The sequence below is a fragment of the Condylura cristata genome, unplaced genomic scaffold (genome assembly GCF_000260355.1).
Source record: "Condylura cristata isolate star-nosed mole 26May11 unplaced genomic scaffold, ConCri1.0 scaffold00030, whole genome shotgun sequence".
Lineage (NCBI taxonomy): Eukaryota > Metazoa > Chordata > Mammalia > Eulipotyphla > Talpidae > Condylura > Condylura cristata.
The window spans coordinates 5,927,702-5,945,064 of NW_004567131.1; the positions used below are offsets into that span (position 1 = coordinate 5,927,702).

Here is a 17,363-nt window from a genome sequence, read left to right on the forward strand (position 1 = left end):
ATAATGCTAAGTGAAATAAGTCAGAAAGAGAAAAACATATACCAGATGGTTTCACTCCTCTGTGGACTAAGGAAACATTTTGTAGACAAGCTAACAAATCAAAAGCAACTCTTAACTCAGACAATGAAACATTGGCTATCAAAAGGGGAAAGTTTTGGGGGTGGGTATGTGGGAAGAGGAAGTTGATTGAATATTGTTGGAGGATTATGGTAATTTTGGTGGTAGTGTGGTTTCATACATTTGAAGAGATGTGAAACCGTATTTCTGAAATACATACAGTGTTGTACACCAATGTTAACTCAATTTTTAAAAAAGGAGAAAAAAACAATTTATTTGAAGAATTAGAACATTGTTAGATGAACCAAAGCTATTAAAGATTTCTTGCCTTTGACCAGGATGGTGGGGATTGAGAGAGGGTGCAAGGAATAATTCTAAATTCTGTATATAAAGGATATTATTGCTCTGGAAATTGTTTGTGGAGACTCTGGATGGAGACCTAGCAGAAGACAGGAAGAGTGCTTTCTACCAGAACATTTTTCAAACCCAAAAAGAGTCAGTGGAAAGCTTGGCACAATCCAACATGGGCTTGAGTATCAATTCTCATAAATGATGCTCTTAATGAATGAATAACCCAGAAAAGCTGATGTCAAACCCATCTACCCTGAGTGTAGGAATGTGAGAGAAATGATAATTCTCTTATTAATTATTGAAGGAAGAAGTAAATTCTGGGACAGAAACCAAGGATTTGAAAGTGGAACTTAGACTGGCTGCCCGCAAAATGTTTCTTCTCTTTCTATGCCACATTACAAACTGACATTAGCTGTCCTACAGGAAATTCCTGATGGGATCTCTTCAGAAGCCTCAGTAGAACTAGTAGAAGTAGGAGGGAACCAGGTTAAGGTCAAAGCCTGGAGATAGAGACAAATACTTTCTGCTGTGCTCCAGGAACGTGCTATCCACATGCTGCCTGGAGTCAGGCTAAACCAGAACCAACCAGCAGACAGACTCTCTATGCCCCAAACCTAGAATACTGAAGTCTCCACCTGAAGCATTTTTTTTTTTTTTTAATATCGTGTAGAGCAAGCACTATGAAGCCAAGAAGCCGGCCAGTTTGCCCCTCTTGAGCATGCTCAGATGCCACAGAAGACCCTCTTTCCCACCTCTCCTTTGCACGCTTGCTTTGCATTAAAAAGGGAAGCTTTGCTCTCACTGGAAGTGGCTCTGCTTTCTGGAGCTTTTGCCAGTGCTCACCTCACTTGACTAAGTAATTAAATCTACTTGCAAATACTCAGTGGTCTTGGAGTACAGCAACAGACTGAACCCTTTCGGTAGGTCACATTAGCTTATGTGGACTCTGCAAAAGAATCTTAAGGGATTCTTGGAGCAATGACATCCTGGGGCTCCAAGAGAAGGTTCCGCTTAGACCTGGATTACCTGTGAGTACCTGGGCAGTGACTTGTTTGGGGGAGGGTAAAATGACAGCTCATGTCAACAACATTTGGGTAATAAAGGAAATCTAACCACATAATATATTCACAGACTGCTTAGGCCTGGATGTTCTGTTTACATGTGAATCATTTTCTTGCCCAGGCTCATCTCAATTGACTTGGTTAAAATCGTTTTCAAATTGATTCTAAAAAACAGAACCTGAGCAGAATGGAAACCTACCGCATCTAATCACCAAAACCTGACAAGCCTTTATCAGCCCACCCAGTGAGTAAGCAGAGTTTTCTGCTTGCTTTTAAATGACTTTTCCTCCTGCACTCTGCCTTTTCACACAAAGAATGAGTAGGGGGGAAATGTGTAGAATTCAGTCATGATACTTATTCACCAGATACAAATTATTTCTCCATTATAAATTCAGTCCTGAATTACTCTTTAGTAACAAAACTGGCTCTGTGTTTTATTCATAAAGGAAGCCCATGAGATCTTTCAACCCATAGCACTGTTGCAAAGAACACTTCTGTGAGATTGCTCACCTTTCACCTAATCACATTTCTAGACAGCACCCCACTTAAAAAAAAAAAAGCAGAAGAGAAAAATCATTGGGAGGCATATCTAATGCGGAAGATAAGCATAAGCTACTGGAAAGATGTGCAGGATAAGTAACAAGGGGAAAGGGAAAAGCACAGCCCAGCTGGAACAGGACAGAATCACACACCACTCAGCAGGGGAAATCACTGCATTTTACTGAGGCAGGTGCACTGGGCATGTGTGAATATTAAATCATTATTGGGAACTGAAGGATCTGTGTAAGAAGGCAATGCCAGAGATTGATTCTCATGTTATTTATAATTCTTTAACAATGTTGATGTTTTGCAGTTAGAAAGTAGATGGTGGGATTAGTTTACTAAAAATATAAGTATAGTTATTTAGTTCTTTCTGGTGAAGTGGCCCAACCATCATTTATGTTTCCAGAATCATAGAAAACAGCTTGCTGTTATGTGTAACACTATATAAAATATGGCATAAAGAGAATGCTTGCTTGTCCAGATGCAAGAATGGAAAAAACCACCCAGGGAGTGGAACGCCCCCCCCCCCACACCGTGTTCAGAGCTCTGATCCAAGACTCTAAGATGGAAAACATTTTAATGAGACCGAGAACCTGCACACTCACATTAGCTGGGGTCCTCAAGATAGGGAAGAAGATGCTCAAATTGCCACTTACTCTGGTTTCTGGGAGCTTGGCCTATTTCTGGGAGTTTTCACAGGATGTTCTCACTAGGTACGTAACAATATATTCCCCTACATATTCTAGTATGTGTAAATGAATACTCTAGGGCCTCACCAATGACTGTCTTGGAGAACAAGTTGCCTTTGTGGTATTTCATGACTATCACCAAGACATACCCATGGTTTGTGATTTCCTTGTCTTAACAAACACTAGTGAAACAATTCTGCGTGCATACGCATTTGTCAGATGAAGAAAGACAGTGATAGAATTGGTAATCCAAAAACACTATTTAGACGGATTATTTGGAAACAGCTAAATGTTAGACTATAGTTAGATACCCATTGTTGACTGAAATTTTTGCAGTATTTTGACAAATATTTTCCCATTTCTTTCAAGACTAAATCTCTCAAAGATTATGTGCATAATTTCCAGGCCAAACTTTTAAGAACTAGTTCATATTTTAAGTCTTTTAATAGTTAATTTTCTCTTATGGTTTTATTTCTGACATAAAATTTGTGTTGTATGCATAAATAGTATCCTATTTTCTTCATGCCTATATGCTGTATTTGGTTATTGCTGATGTAATAAAACACTGTTCATCTTTTATTCAAATTGTGCTGAATTCTCTTTTGGTTCAAAGTTTGTCCACTCATTGTCAATGAAGAAAGTGAGCAACTCATAGCCCTAATCCTGAAGCTGAGTTTTAATCCCAGATTGACAGTTTTCATTTTGGAAAATTTTGTCAACATGCCTTCAAATACTTCATCTCCATTTAACTTTTCACTGTTTCAGCGTCTCTTTTACATAGATGTTGATACCTCTATTTCTACTTCCCTAGAGCTTAGGTCTATCTTTCTAATATTTATACCTTTTATCTTATTCATCTTTTAGTTGTATCTATTTGCTTCTTTAGTGTCCATTAAATACCCTATTTCAACAGTTATATTTTCAAAGTCAATATTTCAAATTGCTTTTCCTGTGGCATTTTTCAATAGTCTTCTGGTGATGTTTATTGTGCTTGTATTACATTCTTGATCTGTTTTATTTTTAATTCTGCTTCCTCTGTGAAATTTCTGCCCATGTGTTGCACTCAAGTCCCTGGAAGTTTCCCATATGTTTTTGCCTCTTAGGACCATTGCTCATCAACCTAAAGAAGAAAATGAAAACTCACTATCTACTTCCTGTCCCATGAAGAATAGGTTTGGTCAGAAAGCTTCTAAAATTGTGTTCTGGGTTCAACATCCTGTGTTCTTTCCAGGTTTCCTCCCACCCTCCAGAAGAACTTTATAGTTATTCAATCTAGTGTGTGCTCTCCACAGCACTAACTTATAGTGTGCAATCTTCTGTCTTAGTGACAACAGCTTTGCCCTTGAGGAAAGTGGAGAAGTTCTCAGGCCCACCAACTTCCTACACTCAACTACTGAGTTCTCATGTCAGCGGAAATCCTGAGTTAGGGTAACCTAACCTTACAACGTCAGCTTGGCTTTCTTGTTGCATGGTGGCAGTGGGTTTGAAAGCAATCTCTCCAAAGAAGGATAGAGAGTGCAATTGGGATGTTGCTCCCAGCCTTTCAGCCTTCCATGACCCATGATCCTCCCCCCTCTAGGGGGAAAAAAAAGTACCATGAAAAGTACCCAAATGCTACTTTTCACATTCAAAGAATCAACTATCATTCGTTTCCATAAATTTTTGACTATTTGATCACTTACCTTAGTTTAATTCTTAAGATGCCTTGGATATCAAATGTCCTGAGATATTTTGGAGACATTAAACCCCAGCTTCACTAGTGGTTATGATGCAAAATGGTCTTTAATTGTTGTATTTCCCATTAGGTTTCTGTACCTCTAGTTTCTGGCCCCACTTGCCCACTTTTTCATGCAAGACCCCATGAGCTTAGCGATTCCAATACTTCACCTTCAGCTGGGCATCTATTCCTGATTGGTTGGTAGCATTCTGTTGTCTGTGTAACAAACTGCAGATTTTTCTGTCATTTAAGTCCTTCCATAAATGGGTTTTATCATAATATCTTGCACTTTCATTTCTCCATACAAATCTCCCCCTCTCCAGTTCCTGAAAACAGACTTAAATCATTTCCCTTTCATTGTAAGTTTATTTCTTCCCCCAGGCCATCCTAGTTTTCTACCTCTTACCCACATGCCACGCAGTCTAGTTCAATGTTGTATTCCATCTGAACATAAACTGTTGTCTAAATTTCCCTCCACTGGAATTACCCTTTCTTTCTCTTCCTAAAATGAGAATTCAAAATAATTAATTTGGGACATATCTTGACTGCTGTCTAATGTTTTGAAATGTCCTTAGATTATAGATTTTTGTGTTTAGGAGGTTTTTGTTGTGATTGTAAAATATATAACTTTGAATTTGATGATTTATATGTATAAGGAATCAACATTTATTATTTATTGATTGATTCAGATATTCAGCTAATTGTACAAGTCACATTGTTTGAAGCCTGTAGGCAATGTGAAGGTCAAATCATTTTTTTTCCTCTCTTTCATCATTTTTCCCCACACCAATATTTGAAACTCTATGTAATGTGTTTTTGACATCACAACAACTGTCTTTACATAACCAAATCTACGAAGAGGTACAAATCCTCTCTTTGGCATCTCATAATGAGAATTCCAAAAAGTAACTAGTAATTGCTATTCCTGGGATAAAGAAAGTAATTCCATTTCTGTAAGATATATAGATTTTAAAGAAGCTGGGTTGAATAAGTGAACTTAACATCCAAATTAGCAACAAAAAAGCAAACAAGATTCATTCCAGATGAGACTCTGTTTGCAATTGTAGCTCAGGTGTAGATAAGAACTAGAACAAATCTAATTTCTTGATATCTAATCTGCCAGGCTCAATAGGTCACCTCCATTACTTGGTAGCATCTTAAATTTATAAAGTAGTTGGAAATGCCGAAATCCTGAACATTATGATTACTAACAAAATACTTTATTACAGGGGTTACTCTTGAGCAATTTGAACTTTCCTATTTATAGTCCCAATTGCTGAAGTTTCAAAATAAAAACAGAACAGCTGTAACTCTATGGCTTTCAAATACCAATATTATGCATCACAGATTTAACTACAAAATCATATACTAAAAACTAAAAATGTTGTTACTAAAAAAATCACAAACACACAACACCACTGCAATTAACCATTTTACCATTGACCCTAGTTATCAAATTTCTCATTTACAAAGGAGGAAAAATTGGGAGATTTTTTTTTAAGGTTTATTTACTTGTACATACAGAACTGGGGTACAGACCAGAGGTGCAGGGGGTGAGAGGATTCACAAGAGACAGAGTGGGAAGCAGAACAGGCAGATGTACTGAAACACACTGTTGGGGGGAGCAGTGAGCAGGTCAGGAAATGTCCCCTCTGCCTGTGGGTCACCCCCTGGCTGGGGATCAAACTTGTGCTTCAGTGGCTACAGGTATCTTCATAGTGTTGTGCTTTAACCTGGTTCACCACCAGTGTGGGCCCCAAATTTGGGAATTTTAAATCAGTGTTGTTATGTAATGGGAAATAATGAAACATTAAAGAACCTACATTAAAATCTTGCTCTGACAATTTTCTAACACATACTTAAACTCTCATAAATCCATTTTTCTATTCTGTAAAGTGTCAGTAATGGTAATACTCTCTAACAGGATAGCTGTGAAAGTTAAATCAAATAATACATGTAAAAATAATAAAATGGAGCACTTAGTAAACTAGAAATTATTGTACATATGTTGGTCACCATCATGACTTTTATTCATTTGAAAATTCATAATGTCAATAATGTATCCATGACCCTAAGTTAGGTACACTACTAGAACAGGAGAGTCCCATTAAAAAAAATGCATTTGAATTAAGAGATTTTTATAATGAATTAGCACATTAATATTCAAGGATACTGGTTTTACACTAACTATAATAGTTCAAGCACTTAGTTCTTAGGGGTACCATTTAGAAATCTTCAACCAGTCACCAAAAGATAAATGAATGAATGAGAAGCAGAAGCACTAACAGTACTAACAGCAGCAGAAGGCATCTTAATGTCACCGAGTGGTAGTCTTTTGATGTGAAAATTTACCTTGGATTTCTCTTCTTTAGTTCATTGATACTTCGAGAAAAAACTCTGACAGATGAGAATGCTATAATTTTTTTTCAAAAGTAGAAGGAAATGAATTTTGCATCTTCATTGATCACCCATATTAAGGTCAAGATTTCCAAGGTGTGTTCTTTTTTTTAAGATTTACTTATTTATGCATACAGAACTGGGGTACAGGCCAGAGGTGCAGGGGCAGTGAGATCTTTCACCATAGACAGTGGGAAGCAGAACAGAATGACTAAGTACACGGCTGAGGGGAGCAGTCAGGGAGACAGGAGAGGTCTGTCACGCCATGTGGATCACCTCCAGGGGGGGGGATCAAACGCATTCTGAAGTGGCTTTAGCTTCTTAGTGCTGTGCTTTAACCCACTGCACCCCCAGGGAAGCCCAAGATTTCCAAGGTTTGTGAAAGAATATGGTTTGAAAATTTCTCTGAGATAGAAATGCCAATGAAAGAATAAAATGAAAATGTACCTCAAAGAAATTGGATTAAGAAATAGAAGGCATGTATTCAGTGTTTAGAGTAACTTTATATGCAGACACTTAGAAAAAATTTCTATTAACTTTTCATATTTTTGGTTATTTGTATTTTTATAAAGCAATTATGAAATTGCTTTCTAAATTTGCTATGTAATAAAGAAAATTTTTAAAATATATGTTTTCTAAAGACATACAAAATTTATCCCATTAAATGGCAAAAGAGAAAGAATTCTTTTCAAAAATATATGATGTTATTCATGGAAACAACCTAAATGTCCATCAGTGGATGACTGGATAATGCAGGTGGTGTATATACTCAATAAAATAATATTCAACCATTTAAAGAGATGAAATATTGCCTGCTCTAACAACATAGATGGAACTTGATATGATTACACTAAGTGGAAACAAGTCAGAGAATAAAAGACAGTTATCAGATGATTTCTCTCACATGAGAAACATAAGTAACCAAAGAAAACAAACTAACAACTCAGATTACTACTTGAAAATATACTGGTTACAAGAGGGTTGCCTCTATAGTGGTTATAATGTGTAGCATTCCCAAAATGGTCTTTAAATAAGACATTATTATTATTATCATTATTATTATTATTATTATTATTTTCTAGTATGGAAGATTAAGAGATACATCTAAGAAAATGCAAATAAATGGTCCATTACTTGCTAGTGATGCAAAAACATGCAACATATTTAGGTTCTATCAAGCATGTGGAAAGTGCCTATCAGATATTAATTATGGTTTTGATGTAATACAATGAACATATACTCATAATAAAACATTATCTACCAAATGCCTACATTTTTGTAGATCTTAGTTAAAAACCTGTCAGAGTTGAAGTTATATTGCATGAGTGATATTTGATTAAACAGTTTCAGAGAGCTAAATTAAACTTATGATTGGAAAATTGCATAGCTCTATCTCTACTGAGTAATCTATTTTCTGACATCATTTGACTTTTCAGCAGCTAAATTAAATAGGAACTAATATCTGAGGCAAGGTACTAGGGAGAATCTTTCCAGCATTTAAAAGATGAATAATTACTTAAAAGATGAAATAGCCCCAACTGTAAGCCTGAGTTCGCTTACAGTTTAGGTTCTGCCCTAAACATTACATTTATACTGTAATTTTGTTTCATTTTAGTTTAAGGAAAGAAACTGTTATGGGCAATACCTATTGAGCTTCTGTGGTCAAATATTTTTTAAAGAGAACATTGATTTGCAGATTATAACTGACCACAGATGAAGCCTTCTTTCCAGTGACATTCTTATTTGAGGTATTGATTAAAGGCTTTTCATATAGAAAGCATTTTTCTTGTCAGTTAAGTTATGCTGGCTTTTGTAATAAGCTAATTTGATTTCCTTTTTTAACCTTTGTTTGATTAGGGGAACAGACATTTGCATTAAAATTCAAGAGAGATGAAGTCTATCATTGATCTTGACTTCCTCACGGACCTCTTATACTCATCGAAAGATGATTTAGAGAATGTCAAGTCTTGGAACAACCATAATGAGAGAAGAAAAAAATCACTTCAGACTTACAAACCAGTAAGTGCTTATTTGACAGAAAGGGCAATTGCATTTGGTGGGTGGGTTGTAGAGAAATCAAATTCAGGAAGTTTAATTTTGTTCTTAGTCCAAGTCATTAAGAAATCTATGAAATGAACTGCCATTAATAAAGTCCTCACCAGTTACACCAAAATATTTCAAAACATCTCAGTAGACTAAACAAAAGGTGCACTTGTTACTCACCACAAGGAAACACAAGCACAAAATAAATTCTAATATGTCATTATAAGTATATTCCAGTAAAACACTAAGACACACTTCTGCTGTTGTATGAATATTGTGGAGCTAGAAACCATAGCAACACAAGTCTTCCACTAGTGTACCCACAATTAATCCTGTTTTATAATTAAAGTCAAAGCTATTTGCAAATTCTTATAGTTGCTCTTACCTCTAAATTTTTTTTCTTATTTGAGACCTCAGTAACTTAAATCCATTTCTATAATCACCCCAAAAATAGTTATCTGGATCTTTTCTGAAGATTGTGGCTGCTTCCATTTTCTGTGGACTTGAACATTTTAGTTTCAGAGAAACTGAGCACCTACCAACTGCAACTGAGCTAGTCATGTATTGTATACGAGGTACCATGTACCAGTGTAGCAGAGGACCTACCCAATCTTTTACTTGTAATTGTTTTACAGGTGAGCCGTGTGGTAGTTAGGAAAACCAACTGACAGGAAACAAAGAGCAATTTGGTTAAAATTTCCAACACAATCAGTTGCAAATCTCTGGTTTCCAGTATAATGGACTATCTCCCCCAACTCAAACAGATAAACTGTCATGATTCTAGGTTGCTTGGAAGGATTTCTAGGGCCAGCAGGCTATTACTAATTTTTCTTTTCTGGAAAGGAAAATGAATGTATTTACTGAAAAAAAGCATTCCGTAGTCTATTGTTCTGGCAGAGATGGTTCAAGGTTAGTCCCAAGTCTCCAGATTTTATAACTTATGGTTTGACTATCTTTTTACATTATGTTTTAACTAATGTAACAATGCATTAAGTTAAGATTCTAGGAAACTAACTTTAAAGACTCAATTCAATTTGGAATTGGAAGATATTTGGCATTTAAAGTAAATCTACTGTTTCTTCACTATGAGTAACATAATGTTACATATATGTTAAGAATTACAGATTAAATAAAGTTGCACATATATGAAATATTTTTACATTAAAAAATATGCAACTAAAAATGCTCTCAAAGGGCCCTGTACATTACTGTATTTGACATCTAATGGGAAATTAAGACAAACATTCCACTAATGCTAACAAGTTTCTATACTGCTAGTGGTATAAAAATAAAATATCTACAAAATATCACAGAAAAATTTTAGTATCTTTACATGTCCCATATGGGCAAATCATTAACTGTACTTTGGTGTTGTAAATCCAAAAGTACCTACATTCATTTTATATTGTATTAAAGTCTGTATAATGTAATATAAAATGTATTTAGAGGAGACTATATTTATATATTCCTATGTGTTTTTAGTTGAGACACTTATTTGAAGTTTAATTTAAAGAAATAATGTTTCTAAGCTCTATGTGCAGAGTTCCTCTAGTCTCAAGGCAGAGTCAACAGTCCTCACACCTGGGAAATCCATCAGGTCCATCCCACTGGAGATTTGGAGGGCAGACTGCTGCCCTTCGATCCACCGACTAGAATTCCTTATCTCAAAACAAAGATTTTACTAGAGTATTTTATGTGTAATTTATCAGAATAGCTGTCAAAATGTTCAAATTTGTTTTTAAAAAGCAGAAGCTTTATAGCAGACAAGCTTGAGGGTGATTTTGCATGCCCTTCATTTTCCCTAAGGTCTCTGAAGTCTAGTTTATTGGTAACTGCCATATTACTGTTCCTGTCTCAACCGGCTCCTCATTACTCAAAGCCAACGATAATTGTTAAATATGACTAATATCATGTGGAAGGTCATGAAGTTCATGGCTAACCTTCATTGCAGCTCAAAATTTTTTCAAGGTTAATAGATTGATTTTGAGCTGAGAGAGAAGGCATTTAGAAAATGGAAGAAAATGAAAAATTTGGCATCACCAATATGGAGATAGTTTTAAATGATTCATTTGTTACATTTGGACTATAGCCATGAAATTCATTTGATCTATATCACATAGTTATAGTCTAAACTAGACACTGGAAAATAAATTAATGTAACATTTTAACACCAGCGATTTTAGACACAAACCCTCCACACACACACACATGCACAAAATCCAGAATGAGAATTAGGGAATTATAACATTTCATTATCATATAATATATATAGTATATATATCTACACACATATGCACACATATGTAAAATGTGTGTGTTAAAATAGACCTAAACACTTTCAAAGATTAAGGCTGCACTAAAATACAGAAGAGTTAAAATTATAATTCTGAAAGACTGGTTGTGATTGTTTCCCTTTGTTTCCCTTTGTCTCCTTGTTTGGAGCAAGAACAAATGAAATTCTCAAATGACCTTGTCTCAATTCTGTTACAGAAGTCTCCTGTTTTGTTCACAAACCCTTAATTGAACTTGACAAGGCCTGGAGGATCCCAGAGAGATCTTTAGCTGTCTTTCTGATACTGTTCAGTGCCTGCTTCTGGTCCTGCTCTTGCATCCACTCTTTTAATTTGAATTTCAAATCCTGTCTAGTGAGTTTAAGGATTCTTGGCCCCTGGTACTGGCCAGGGCTTACACTTTGACTGCCCTCATCAGAATATGGTCCACCAAATGGACCAGTGTTCCTGGGAGAGTCTTTACTGGGACTAAATCACCAAGGCTTGCAATTTCTTCTTTCAGATTTTATTTTATTCTGATTCCCCTTTATTCCATAATGTCTAGCGTTCTAATTGTACCTTCTAGCTAGATCACTTCTATTGTCAGTTTCCTCGTGTCTAACTTCCTGACTCATTAGCTCAACCACAGTGAACATTTTGGTAATCTCCCCTAAAACACCACCCATGCCTTCCTTTTATCCATCAAACCGCACACACACCCCTGGACTTGGCTCTGGAAGTTTCTGACCTGTTCTACCAGATGTGCAGTAAGTTCTGGTTCCGTTCTTGCATTGCTTCCTGTGTCCTCAAGGAACTGATATGTTCTACCCTTGACTCATCTCTCCCCTCATCAACTGTATGAACCTATTATGGTCGAGCTTCTGTTTATCACCTGTGAACTATGGTAAAAGTAAAAACTTCTTACAAGTTTGTGAGGACTAGCTACATATTGCAGAAAATCTATAACATGCCTGATAGCATTTGACAAGGGTTCAAAATGCGCATAAGAAGCTTTGTTATCATCAGCCTTCCAGGATTTATCATGACTTCTAGAAGATTCTCTACTTAGCCCTGTTCCTTGTTTATCCCAAAATATATTCTGAAAGTTTTTAGAAAAACAAGCCTTGTTTAGGACACCATTTTTTCTTATGCTATGACTTCATTAGAAAGGAACCAGGAATCCTCCTTGGTGGCACAATGGGTTAAAGCACAGCACTACAAGTCAACAGCAGCCACTTCAGTGTGAGTTCTGTACCCACCCCTGGAGGTGATCTACATGGTGGGCAGACCTCTTGACCTGTCCGCTGCTCCCCTCAGCAGTGTACTTCATCAGTCGGCCTATTCTCCCCACTCTGTCTCTGGTGAATCCTCTCACCACCCCTACACCTCTGGCTTGCATCCCAGTTCTGTGTGCATAGATAAACAAATCTTTTTTCTTCTTCTTTTAAAAAAAGGAACCAGGAAAAAACTCAAATTCATAATCCTAACATATAATCTGTAAGTAAGACATTGTCACTGAGTTAAGTCTACAAATCCAGTCACTTCTTTCCTTAAACTGGGTGGGTTAACTTCCAGAAAGCCTCAGTATCTCTTTGTGGGGGGATGGAAATAAAGGAGAAAAAGAAAAGCACTATGATTCTCTGACTGGTCCGCCAGTATTCAGTCTTCTAAATGCAGTGACTTTACTTTGTTGTCTTAAGGCTTCAAATCTGAGTATAGCAACCTGCACAAACACATACCCTAGGCAGATGCATATACACATATTTACACAACTATTTCAAAGTTGAAAATATTAAGACAAAGCAACCAGAAACATGTTTCACAGTTGTGTTCATTTTCTTGTGACTTAACTTGGGAGCAGTTTTCCAGGTGACATGATAAGCAGACAAAAAAAATGGAATACACAAAACATTAGAGCCAGAAGTCACTTTGGAGATCACCTAATTCAGTTTCCTCAGTTTGCAAATGAAGGAAATGAGGTGCCAAGAAATGAAGTGATTGGTTCGGAGTCAAAAGTAATGTTCAATGTTAAACCTAAATTAGGCCCCTGGACTCTCTAAAATCTACCTATACTTCTATTTTGAAAAGCTGTCTTCCTTTGTCCAATTTGGGGCCTTAGAGCTGAAGTTGCTTCTTAGAGCTGAAGTTGCTTCTTCCCCTGAGGTGTACCTAGGGTGTTTGCAAACAGCTAGTCTACTCAGGTCTATGTTTGTGGTTTCCATACTTCCTGTACTTAATATATTACACTAGGCTTGAAAAATTTTTAATTGATACCTTTTATGTTTCTTGTATTCAGTACTTTCATTTAAAATTCTCCCCTGTTCTATACACCACCCTGCCTTGTCCTCAATTTTGTTGAGAAGTCATTTCTGACCTGAAAGTTGTTATCAGAAAGCAGTAAGAGGAACACTATTATCCACTGCCTGCCCTATTATCCATTGCCTGTTAAATTACATGCCTGTTGCTTTTTGCTATTTAATTTCATAAGATCATCCTTCTATCACTCACCTGAAACAGGAACTTATGGAAACAGTAGACAATCTTGGCAGAAACCGAAGAAAACTATTGCAGGGTGTGGGGGGAGGGTCGAGAGGTAAATGGATGTATCGGACAAATGACAGGGCTGCCTATTCAGTCATGAGAATGGAAACATGTCTGCGAATCAGTGTATGAAAAGGATATTTAATTGGATGTGAGAAGTCATTTTAACACCTGTTTCTTCTGCAATTGAATGTAGTAATGCCTATCACTCACTGTCTGGATCCATTTTCCAAGACAAAAATGACCTCATCTCTTTTTCTTAAAGGATGGAAGGAGCAGAGTCGGGTCTGTTTTTAACAGTCCTAGGAGTAATAACCAGTATTGACTGCTAAGAAAGTTTGACTTAGGGGAGTCTAGTCTGAGGCTTTGGGAATCAAGAGCCAGGAGAGAGGGTGAAACAGAGCTTGTAAGCTTGAGAGCATGTGGTTAGATGTGAGATTGTGAACACGGCCACATGAAGTTGGAGATGCAGAAAATTAAAAATCTGAATTAAAGTTCAAATAAGTTTACCCAGAAAATTAGTGGGCCTAGGGTCATAATGCCAAATGAAGAGGAAGAGGCTCAGCCAAGCCTTTTTATTGCAACCCACAAAGGTAATGGAAATTATTTTTAATTGTAGTTGTCTGTGTTGATTTTGGTTAGATGGAAATTAAGGTTCATTTATTGGGGAAAAGTATTCAGGGTAAGTCTCAGCAGGGCTCAGCAGGGAGCCCTGTGCCTTCCCCCATGGAAGGGTGCCCTTTGCCTGCACTATGTAATAAAATGTTAATAATAATTTATTATTTTTCCACCTTTCACCAAAACTTTAGGCTTCCTTCATGCATGTTTGTGGGGACTGCATTTCATCAGAGACCCTCCCCTTGCTGATCTCACTTTTCTCCTTTCCCATGCACCTGAACCAGCACTGTGGCAAGTAGTGCAAAGAACACAGTATCATGATTATCTTGGCCTCAAAAATGTATTACTTATATTTTCTTTCACTTTTATGTTTCTCCAAGGATGAATGATGCATCTAGAACACATTTCCAAATAGCTGACAACTTCTGTTAAATAAAATTCTGTTTTTTTTTACTATATTCTGATGACTGTCTAATTCTTGATTTATACTTGTTAGGAGTTCTTCAGTTAGACGCTGATATCCTTCAAGACTCCCAGGTGGTATGTCACTCAGTTATTCTCCTCACAGTACATCGGAAGAGGCACGTAGGTAAGCAAATAATAAAGTTGTAATATAAATTATAATGAAATAATATATGGGATTTTGTGGGAGCATAAAAAAGGTGATAATAAATTCGACCTAAGGGAGGGAATTTAATTGAAAAGAAATGTCAGAACGAGCTTTTGTGGTGGTGGGGAAGTGTATGTGTTTTAAACAGGAAACAACATTTACAAAGCCCAAAGGTGTGAAGACATTTTACACATTCAAAGAATAGTCAGTAGTCCAATCTGGCCAGAATGTTAAGTACCTGAGCCAGGCAAGATGGGGGCTGGGCTTAGGGCAGCAAGAGATGATGGCAGGGAAACTGAAAAACTCTACTGACACCAAGGACTCAGAATGCTTTGCCTAAGAGCAGAAAGCACTTTAACTTACCAGCCCATTCTTCCTTACAACATGCAGACATCACTTAATTCTAATCATCAGGGATTTTGCCTCTACAGTTCTTCTAAAAAAAAAAAAAACAAAGATGTATATTATTTATGCATACAAGAAATGGGGTGTAGCCAGAGGTGCAGGGGATAAGAGGCTTCACCAACAACAGATTTGGGGGCAGAAAAGGCAGATCTCCTGAAATATAATAGTAAGGGGAACAGTGGGTGAGACAGGAGAGATCTGGTTGGTCATGGGTCAGCTCCCTGGCAGGGGCTCCAACTCATGCTGCCAGGACTAGATATAGCTTGATAGTACTAAGACTTTGGCCTCTGTACCTCCAGGGAGGCCTGCCTCTACATTTGTTCAGAAACATTTATTCCCTTCTTAGGAACCCAGGAAGTTCACAGCTTCATAAGATCATCCTTCTATCATTCACCTCAGGCACAATATTATGGAAACAGTAGACAATCTTGGCAGAAACTGAAGAAAAACTGTTGGCTGGGGGTGTCTATAGTGGATGTAATATAACAAATACAGGGGTGCAGTTATATGGAACCATGTGACTGAATTCTACCCAATGAAATGTAAGTGCATCATACACTTCTGAAAACCTCCCATGGACAAATCTGAGATGCCCAAAGATGGCAGAGTTAGAAAATGGAGAGATTTTCAGTTCCAGAACAGTTTGGTGGGAAGTCCACCATAGATATCCCATCAGACTATGAGTTGAATTGATGAACAGGAAAAAAAAAATCTTTCATAGTATAAAGCTACTTGAGACTAGAAAGTGTTGGTTACAGTGGTTTAGCAGTCCTGACAAATTCCACAGGTGAGGATAATATCAGGAAAAAGCAGTTGTTTATATGATGGTATGTCTGAGTATATAGTAAAACCCAAGGCTCCTGTTTCTTGTTCTCCAGTGGATTCCTAACCTATGAGTCACAGCTCCAGATTCTTTCTGATTCTAACTTTTTGGCAGTTAAGTGTGCTTGATTCTGGATAGTTTTTTTATTTTCCATAATTTGACTTCTGAAGTGGATGCCTACTTCAAGCCCATAGAAGATTAGGGATTCACAATGGTTATTTTATTATTTGAAAAGCTCAAACTTTCTGTTCTAATTCAAGTTGGCGGTACTTTTGGTAATCTATCTCTCTATATATAACTTCTTTGTTTTTATACAGTGTAAACCAGTAAGGTCAATCAATAAGCTTCATCAAGTCAGTGAACACACTCATAACTTCTTGAGAAATGCTCCACAGGTAGTTTGATCTTATCAAGCTTCAGATGAAGAGAACTTTAGTCTTTCTCCCCCCTCAATTTCTTTCTCTTATCAGGCATGATGTAATAGTATGTACCTCACAAGGCATGGAGGTCAGGCCCACAGTTATCAATTTCCTTCTCTTCTCTAGATGAGAAGGGTCACATTACTCTAATCAATAGATTAAACAGTGGGCATCTTGAATTGCTGCTCAATCTTTGTCTTTGAGATTCTTTTACCTGTTGGAGATGAGAAACAGTTTAAATTGTCAACCCTCAACATAGAATTTCTGGACAACTGAAGTTCTGTTGGGTTCCTTTTGGCTCTCTGTTCCATGTGTCTTCTCATTCCAGATTCCAGGCTGAAGTAAAAGCCAGCATAGGAAACTTGATAGTTGGTGGTCAGAATATGAGAATACAGGATATTGTGCAAAGCCTTTAAAATCCTCTGTTCTCATTTACCCAAAGGACACAAAAACATTAATTCAAAAGGACACCTACACCCCTGTGTTTATTGCTGCTTCATTTATAATGGGGAAGATGTGGAATCAACCCAAACACCCAAAAACAGATGACTATATCAAAAAGATGTGGTATACACAGTGGAATATTACTCAACAATAAAAAAGATAAATGCATGCCATTTGTGGCAACATAGATGGAGTTGGAAGGGATCATGCTTACTGAAATAAGCCAGAAAGAAAAAGAAAAATACCAGATTGCTTCACCCATAGCAGGAGTGTAAGGGATCAGGAAAAGTAATTGTAATAAAAAAGAACATCAACTAACAACTATAAACCAGAGACTTTCTATGGGGAGGAGAGGGGAACAAGACCAAAACTGGG

At 36.9% G+C, this 17,363-nt stretch overlaps 1 long non-coding RNA gene across 1 annotated transcript in view; it reads right to left on the reverse strand.

The window, feature by feature from the left end:
- Positions 1–15,256: 15,256 nt before the first annotated feature.
- Positions 15,257–17,363, reverse strand: part of LOC105854232 — a 46,989-nt gene continuing 44,882 nt past the window's right edge. The window contains exon 3 of the long non-coding RNA XR_001145931.1: positions 15,257–15,333. This is a non-coding gene — a long non-coding RNA (uncharacterized LOC105854232). The remainder of the gene's footprint in view (positions 15,334–17,363) is intronic.